Below are 9,113 nucleotides of genomic sequence, written 5' to 3' on the forward strand. Positions count from 1 at the left end.
AAAAAAAAAAAAAAAAGAAAAAAAAAAAGAAATCACCCGAGCCTCAGATACATCATACGCCAACCTCACAAGAACACTGCAGGATACCCTTATCTTACTAGACTTGCTGTTAGGTACAGTAGCTCATTGGAGACAAAACAGCTGTGGTGAGAGTCGCATAAGAGGTGAGCCAGAGGGTGAATGGAATACAGAGAAGAGCCCTATAATCCAGGGAGTCAGGAATGACTTCTCATGAGGAGGGAGGGTTGTAATTATTATATACATATATTTTTATGAGTAATTCACTTTATGTATGTGTTTAGCTTATGGTGCCAAAATCCTTTCATTTCCTTTAATCATGAGGAAAAAAGCACTTACTCTTAGGTATTTGCTAAGCCCTAAGAAACAAATTACACAACTAACTAGCTTTGACCAGTCTGCTAAAATCTCTTAGGTGGATTATTTGGTTTAATCCTAATAAACACCTTGTGAAGTAGGCACTATTAATATCTCTGCTTTCTATAATAGGAGACTGAGGCTCAGAGAAGTAATAATCAGTTCACACTATTTTGGCTACAGGTACATGTTCTAAGGAACACCAACAAAAAGATTCCTTAAATTTCCTTATTCTGTTCTGTTATTTGCAAATGAGAGCTGGGATCCTGGTTCAAGATACTCTGGCTATTCTGTCACTCTGAGGGTCCTCTTCCCTCTGGGGAGGAAAGAGGAAAGGGTGGAAATCTTAAGCCTCCACCCACTTCAGTTCGGACTTGGAGCAGCTGCTCTGGGCCTCTCGATGCCAGCCCCGGTGCCACCCGAGCAGGAATTTCCACCACCTCACAACGAGGTAGGAGTTTGACTGACTCCACCCGGCTGGGCTGCGCTGGGCTCGGTGGGGCGGGGCGGGGCTCGGCTCTGCTCCATTAAGGCCCGCAGAACCTGCGTTGCCAGCGTCCGGCCACCAGGGGGAGATATGGCACTATGGCACGGCAGTCACGTGACCAGGGTGCTACGCAGGCGAGGTCGTGGGGTCAGCGGGTCGGGCAGGAGCGAGCCCTAGACCACTGCGAGCGGGAAGCGGCCAGGCATTTCCCAGCTGGCTCCAGCAGCTTTCCTTTCTCCACCGCTGGCCTCGTAGCTCCGCAGGGGCTGGAGGGTGAGGCCACAGCAGCGAAAGCGACTGAAGTCGGGACGCAGCCGCGTGAGTCTCCTGGGCATCAGGAAGCACTGGGAGGAGACGCCTCACCCTGGCGCTGTGGCGGGTTTTTGCCCTTCCCGCAAGACAAGGATGGAGGCCTTTTGCCCCAGCCTTTCCCGCAGCTCGGAGAGGAGCCCTTGTATCCCCTTGCGCCTTCCACCGCACTTGTGAAGAGATGTGCTTTACCCAGGAGGCCCCCGTGGGAGTGGGCTCGGTTGGATTTTGCATTTTGGATTCATCTGGCTGGACGTCCGTGCTCAATAAGCACTAAGTGCCTAATAAGCACCCCCACCAGTCATTCAGTCAGTCAACATTTTCATGGACATGCTATAATAGAACAGTTCACCTGGCCCAGAACAGGGTTCCAATAGGTAAATCTGTTACCTGACTGCAGTTCTTGCTTGGCATAGGGGCTTTAGGTGCACAGAGTGACAGAGAAGCCAGGAAACATCTAGGCCACAGGCTGAGCCCCACAGATGGAAACGTTGTAGCCCTCAAGACTTTAAACTTCTCAGAGAGGTGTTGCCTTCTGTTTTTCTAGCAGCACGACTCCCAAGCCTCACCCAACAAGATTGTCAGAAACTTTGTTCACCAAAGTGCTTCATGGGGTTGGTTTATCTGGGGTGGGGTGGTGGGGTGAGTTGGAGACTAGCTGAATTATATAATAGATTGCTGGGCATGGTGGCACATGCCTGTAATCCCAGCACTTGGGAGGCTGAGGCAGGAGGATTGCTGCGAGTTTGAGGTGAGGCCAGCCTGAACTACATAGTGAGACCTTGTCTCAAAACAGAACAAAACAAATACACACACACATGCACGCACACACACACACATGTGTGTATATATATATGTAAATATATATGTATATATATTTGAGGGATTTTCCAGCTTTATGTTTACATATTTTAAAATTTGCTTATTTAAGCATAGTTATTTTTAATACATTTATAGATCTGTGCAACCATCACTGCAATCCAGTTTTAGAACATTTCTGTCACTCCGAACCCCAAGTCCTCTTAAGCCTATTATCACCCTTCTCATCCTTAGCTCTAAGCATCTATTTATCTCCCTTCTGTCTCTGGATAGTTGCTTTTCCTGGGCATTATCAAGGAATGAACATATTCAGCATATAGTCTTTTATACCTGGCTTGTATCACATAACAGAATTTTCAAGGTTCATCAGTACCCCATTCCTTTTTCTGGCTGAATAGTATTTCATTATATGGATGTACCGAATTTGTTTTTCCATTCATTAATTGATAGACAATTGAGTTGTTTCCACTTTTGATTATGGATTATCCTACTGTGAACATTCCTATACAAGTTTTTGTATGAACATATTTTCAAATCTGTACTTAAGGGTGGAATCGCTGAGTCATATGGTAACTGTATATTTAACTTTTTAAAGAACTTTCATGATCAATGACTTGCTTTTTTTTTTTTTTTGGTACTGGGGATCGAACTTTGGTCCTTGAGCTTGTGAGGCAGGTGGCGGCACCGCTGAGCTAGAAATCAATTTGTTAATATAATCATAGTGGCCCTTTGAAGAACTTTCAAACTGTTTTCTAGAGTGGCTGAACTGCTTTTATTCCCACCAGAAAACATGTGAGGATTCCAGTTTCTCCCTATCTCACCAACAGTTTTTTTTATTGTGTGTGTGGGTGAGTGGGGTCATGAGATTGAACCCAGAGTCTTCAACCTGAGTATCACTACCACCCAATTTATTTTATTTTTATTTAGGAGATGGGGTCTTGCTAAGGCACTAAGTTCCCCAAGCTGGGTTCGAACTTTTGATCCTCCTGGGTCAGCTTCCCAGAGTGCTGGGATTGCAGGCATAAACCACCATGCCTGGCTTTTGTCTGTCTTTTTGTTTGGGATTTTATTGTGATGTTAATTTGCCTAGGCCTAGATCTTTGGTTGTGTTTGATTTATCTAGTTTTGCTCACTTTGAAAGAGTGCCTTTTTAATGTTATAAAAATTAGGAACTGAAATACATGGTCTCCTTGCAGAAAGCACGTCTCCCATCAGGAGACAGAGAAACAAGTGATCATAGCTGAGTGTGGGTAAGTGCCGTGATGGGGCAAAGATGGCGATGCTGGTGCTGGAGGGAGCAGAGCAGAGGACGCTTAGTGCAGCTGGGGAGCAGGAACAGAGGAAAGTATTTAAGAAGTCTTTTCTAGAAAGACTCTTAATATGCCTCTTTTTATTTCTCTTTATCAAATTATCCTTGTCCATAGTTTTTAAAGTCAAATCTACAAGATTTACTTTTAATTTTCTCCCTCCATTCTCTGTGCCCCCAAAGCAACTACTTTCTATTCTTTTAATTCTTTGGATATTTAAATGGCATATTTTTGTTTGTTTGTTTTGTTTTTTGTTTACTGAGACAGGGTCTCACTATGTAGTTGAGACTGACCTGGAACTCACTGTGTAGCCCAGGCTGGTCTCGAACTCACAGCGGTCCTCCTGCCTCAGCCTCCTGAGTGCTGGGATTTCAGGCATGCACCACCATGCCCGGCTAAATAGCATATTTTTATTTGAGAGAGAAAAACTCAGTGTTGACATGGGCCAGTCACTAGTCTCACATTCACTGGTTTTTAAATAGTCCAGCCCCATTAAATATTAGTGTATGGTTGATCATAAGAGCCACTGTAACAGTGCAGCTACCTTCCATTAATCTAAATGAAAGAAGATAGGCTTGCTCAGCAGTTAGATACCCACAGAAGTAAGACAATTTATACCTATCAAAAGTAGCTGGAGAATTTTTTTCCTCCTTGATACTTTAGGTTCCTATAGCTTCAACAAGCCAGCATCCAAATACAACTGTTAATGAAGAGGAATTTTCATTCATGTTTTTAGGTGGAAAAAAAAGTTGCAAACAAGTAGCATGGTATAGTACCAGGATTAGCAAACAATGACCTGGAGGCTAGAGATGTTTCTTTTCAGATGAACACTTAAAATCATTTTGCTACTAGGGCACAGTAACTTTCAGCCTCATTAAGCAATATGTTATCCTGCTTTTCTTCGTTAGACCTGTTTTACAAAACTTTGTGGTCAATTATTATATTTTAAATTTCATTCAATTTTGTGGAAATATTTTTTTCATTATGTAAATACCTACATAATATCTTCAATTTTGCTTTTTGGTCCATGATTTCTAAGATTCCAGCTATCTAGCCTTCACAGAAAAGTTTGCTGACTCAAAAAGAGGAACAGAAAGCATTTGACAGATACCTGCTGTGTGACCTTGGGAAGTCGCTTCACTTCTCTGGTTTTTATTTTCATTATTGATAAAATGGTGATAATAGGTCATGCATCAATGAGATAAACTCTAAATGAATGCCCCAATCCTCTTTTTTATTGAGTATACAGTTTTTTGAGTTATGCTTACATACTAAGAACTATTAAAGGCATAAGGGATATAGCAGGAAATGAAATACTTGTTCTGAAAAAGAATATTAGTCTAAATGAAAAGAGATTTAAGATGCAACATGTGGTCTGAGATTGGATCCTGATTTGAACAATCTATCTTTATAGAACATTTTGAACTTGAAATATGGCGGGTATTAGGTGAGATGAGATTTTACATGGAATAGAGACAGTTGTTTACTGAGAAGCAGTTGCAAAACATTATGTACAGTATTATTTTGGTAGAAATGCATATATGTATTGTGGGTACTTAGAACCATTTGGACAGATATAGACTAAGATGTTGATAGTGATGATTTATGTGTGGTGGGAATACGTGTATGCTGACTTTACATTTTTGACAATGAACATATACTGCTTTTGTGAAATGGAAAGAATATAATTTAAAAATCTACTCATGGGACGTAACGTGCCAGTGCCTCTTGTTGTTATTCATGTTGTTAAATCTGTCACTTTCTGAGGAACACATGTAAGAATGGAGACTAATCCCTCCTTCCCTGCCCACTGCAGGTAATGAATATCAGGGAGCTCTCTGAAGTAGCTGCAGAGGGTCAAGAGATATCCCTGGCAATTCCTTTGCATTGCTACTGGTAAGTACAGCTTCCTTATACCAAAAATTTTCAACTAGTATGGGATTTTGTAGGTGATTGGCAATTAGAAAGACCTTAGAGGCAAAGGTTAAGAGTGTCCATCTAAACACTGTTAAGGAAAGAGAGACCCTTGCCTAAGAGCTGTCTGATGTGATACCGGAGATATGTGTTTTTTCGTTGCATTAATGAACATCAGACCACTAAAACCGGCTGCAATTAAGCATTTGCAGCATGTAACTACTCCTTATTCTAGGCCAAGCATTGACCAACTGCAGCCTGAGGACCAAATCCATCCCGTCTGTTTTTGTCAGTCACGTTTTATTGGGACACAGACACACTTGTTTGCGTATTTTCTATCATTGCTTTTGTCCTACAGTAGCAGAATTTAATAGTTGTGACAGGAATGGTCTGTAACTCACAAAGCCCAGCTTATTTACTCTGGCCTTTTAAGGAAAATGCTTGCAGACCCTTGTTTTAGGCTCAGCAGAAAGCTCAGTAGGTATTGCTGTGGGGAGAGCCCACTTATGATATTATTAACAAATTGATACTCTGATTTATAAACTTCATTCTTTCCTGAGCTGTATTAGCATGTTTCAGGATTTGCAATTTCAGATGAGTCTAGATTGGATTTCTTATATTAAAAAGCTAAGGTGAAGGCCGGACCATGAGAAACCAGAAAAATCAAGGTAAATGCTACCCTGTAAACCTATCAGTACATAGCTAGTTGGAGTTCCATTCATCTAGCTAAGTTGTACTTATGCTTCCAGTTTAGTTCAAGTGTCACCTCCTCTTGGAAGCCTCCTCTGACAGATCTTGGTTCTCATTTTTTCCCTGTACCCCTGCCCTCCCTTCACCCTCTTCACCCTCCCCTATTTACAAAGACTTTGTTTCCATTTTTTCACATTTTTTTCTTTTCCCTTATTTCCTTTCCCCTCCCTTTCTCACCTCCCCTTTAGCCATTTTCTTCCTATTTCACTCTCTCGATTATACCATCTGAACCTTATTTGCACTTTTAGTTTTCACACCTCAGAAATTATTCGGTATTTGCTCAAGTGTGTCCTATATATTTCACTTAAGAGTATAGCCTCAATATGCATCCATTTAGCTATAAATGTTCCTAGTTTCTTGTTCTTTATGGCTGAGTAGTACTCCAGGTATATATTATTTTCTATCTCAGCTGAGAAGGCCCAGAAGCAGTGACAACTCACTGCCAGTGGGCCCACCTAGTACTCAGATTTGGGTTTTTTTTGTTTTTTGGGTTTTTTTTTTGTACCAGGGATTGAACTCTGGTCCTTGTGCTTGCAAGGCAGGCTACTAAACCGCTGAGCTAAATCCCCGGCCTGGGTTTTTAAAAAATATTTATTTATTTTCTGCTTCCGGGGATCAAACTCAGGACCCTGCACTTTCGAGGCAGGCATGACGCCACTGAGCTAAATCCCTGGCCCTCATTTATTTACTTTTGGTGCTGGGGAATGGACCTTAGACCTTGCACATGTTAAACATGTGCTGTATCTTGGTGTTAAAAATTCCTTTGTCCAAATACAGGAATTTGGGCTCCTAGGAGAAATTATTGATTCTAGGGCGAGGTCAGGGAGAGTATAAGATAAGCTTGGAATGTCTTCTTTTGCCAGAAAGTAAGGAAATGCTCATGAAATAATGGAAACATGTCAAAAAGACACAGGGGTTAATCTGAAAGGGTTTTTAATGGTGAAATCTAGAACATTTTAAGCAACAAAATAAATAATGATAGTAATGGGTTATTAGCCACAGAATAAAATAAGAATCCATACTAATATAAAGAAATAACTGAATAAGCGAATAGGGAAGATAGGAAGGCACTTTTTACAGTGGAATTCAAATTAACTAATGTAGAAAAAATATGGAAATAGAAATGTATCATTTGACAGTTGCCACGGTAATGTTGTTTCAGGCAAGAATCATCAATGCATGCTGCAATTAATGGACAAAACCATGAAGACAAACAGACTATGTAGTTTCATAGTATCTGCCCACAAAATGCTTATTACTATAAAAGGCAAAAAGAGTACCTACTCTAGAGACACCTGGCAGACACCACCTTAACCAAGTGATAAAAGTAAGCATCACTCCTAATGGACAAATTGACATCATGTGCCTCTTGATATGATGCATTGAGAAGGACATAACACCATGTGTCCATAGTACTCTTTTCAGAACACATACTCCAGATTAGTCATGATGAAATGCCAAACCCCAAGTTGAAACCAGTCAGTATACTTTAAAAATGTTACAGTAATGAAAAGCAATGAAACAGGAAAGACCAAGACCTGTTCCAGATAAAGGAGCCTAAGAAGTCAGATGTGACCCTAGACCTAGAAAAGGATACTGGGAGGACAACTGGAGGATTATATATGATCCATAGATTCTATTATAGTATTGATTGAATGTTAATTCTTGACTTCTAAAACTATACTCTGGTTTGTAGGATGTTAACATTTTGAGAATCTGGAAAAGGTGTATAGGGATTCTTTGTACTATTTTTTTAACTTTTTTGGTAAGTCTATAATTATTTCAGAACTAAAAATGGAAAATAAAACTGGAGTTACTTACCTGCCTCCCCAGTATTCCTGGCTGATCTGATTGCTCTGTGCTCTGTGGCCCATGGAGGGGACAGAATAGGGAGACCAGTCAGGAGGATTCTACTGTACCAAGAGACAAATGATGGTTGCTTGACCTAGAGAGTTGATGGCAGTGGAGATGAAAAGGGGTAGGTGGATTCAGAATGCGTGTTGACATTTCATTGTGAAGGATACTGAAGGGAGAAACAGAATGGAAAATAAACTTAGATGAAAACGTTAGCTCTTTAGGCAATATCTTCTGGTAAAACAGAATAGACCCGATATGCCTATACATGTTCCAATGAGATATTGTTGATTCAGAATCCTCTATTTTGTAATCTAGACTGTTCATCATGGAATTTTTCTCCTTCCTTCCCTCATTCCTTCCTTCCTTTTGTCTCCCTCTTCTTGCTCATCCCTTCCTCTTTCTTCCCCTTCCTTCCCCTGCTCTGACTTTTTCTCCTTTTGGATGGAACCCAGGCCCTAATACATGCTAGGCAAGTGCTTTGTCACTGAGTTACATCACCAGTCCCTTTTGTCTCACTGAATTGCCCAGGCTGCCATCAAACTCAGCATCCTGAAGAGGGATTTTAATTTTCTTTATATTTTCCTCCAGAGGTTTTAGTGGTGTTCTTTTCATCCAAGGGAAAAAAATAAAATTGTTTTTGTTTGATATCCTCCTGTTTACCTCTGCCTAGGAACTTTCTCTCGCTAATACCTCTCTTCTCTCTTTCAGGAGGGGTTTTAATTCTTTCACCCAAATTGCGTCCTTTATAAAACCTCACTGGTCTACTTGGAATTCCAGATGGTATATCCTTCCCAGCATTTAGGTCTTTACTTAAGATATTCTCTTACTAAAATTTTGTCTTTTAAGGTTCAGCCGAAGAACTACTTTTTCCCCAGATGCCTTCCAGGATCTACTCAAGCTTGAAGTAATGCCTCTCTTTCCTGGGTAAGTCATAGCTCTTAAGTTTGTTCCTTTTACCTGGTCCACATTCACACATCCACACGCATGCTCATTACCTTGTACTGATTTGTATTCATAACTTATGCTCTCTATCAGAATTTAAATTCTTTGAGAGTAGGTACATGTGTAGTTCAACTTAAATGAATTTTTCTTGTTGTGAGATTCAAAAAAAGTTCACCAGTGAAATAAGCAGATAATTATCCCCATGTTCTTGAAATCTAATCTAAGTAGTAACTTCCACTGTCCCTGGTGATTTCCATTGTCACTTCTAGCAATATTTCTGTTCCATTGCTTTAGTGGAGTTGCTTCCACCAGGGGGAGCTCCTTACTGCAGATAGGTCAAACCCCCCCCCCCC

The 9,113-nt window shown here is 40.7% G+C and overlaps 1 long non-coding RNA gene across 2 annotated transcripts in view; it reads left to right on the forward strand.

Annotated features, from left to right (window-relative positions):
* The first annotated feature begins 981 nt into the window (after positions 1–981).
* Positions 982–9,113, forward strand: part of LOC104861274 — a 63,213-nt gene continuing 55,081 nt past the window's right edge. For both annotated transcript variants that reach the window (XR_004515832.1, XR_779943.2), the window contains exons 1-3: positions 982–1,180; positions 5,114–5,193; positions 8,665–8,742. This is a non-coding gene — a long non-coding RNA (uncharacterized LOC104861274). The remainder of the gene's footprint in view (positions 1,181–5,113; positions 5,194–8,664; positions 8,743–9,113) is intronic.

The sequence above is a fragment of the Fukomys damarensis genome, unplaced genomic scaffold (assembly GCF_012274545.1).
Source record: "Fukomys damarensis isolate Sample0158 unplaced genomic scaffold, DMR_v1.0_HiC HiC_scaffold_39, whole genome shotgun sequence".
In the NCBI taxonomy this organism is placed as follows: domain Eukaryota; kingdom Metazoa; phylum Chordata; class Mammalia; order Rodentia; family Bathyergidae; genus Fukomys; species Fukomys damarensis.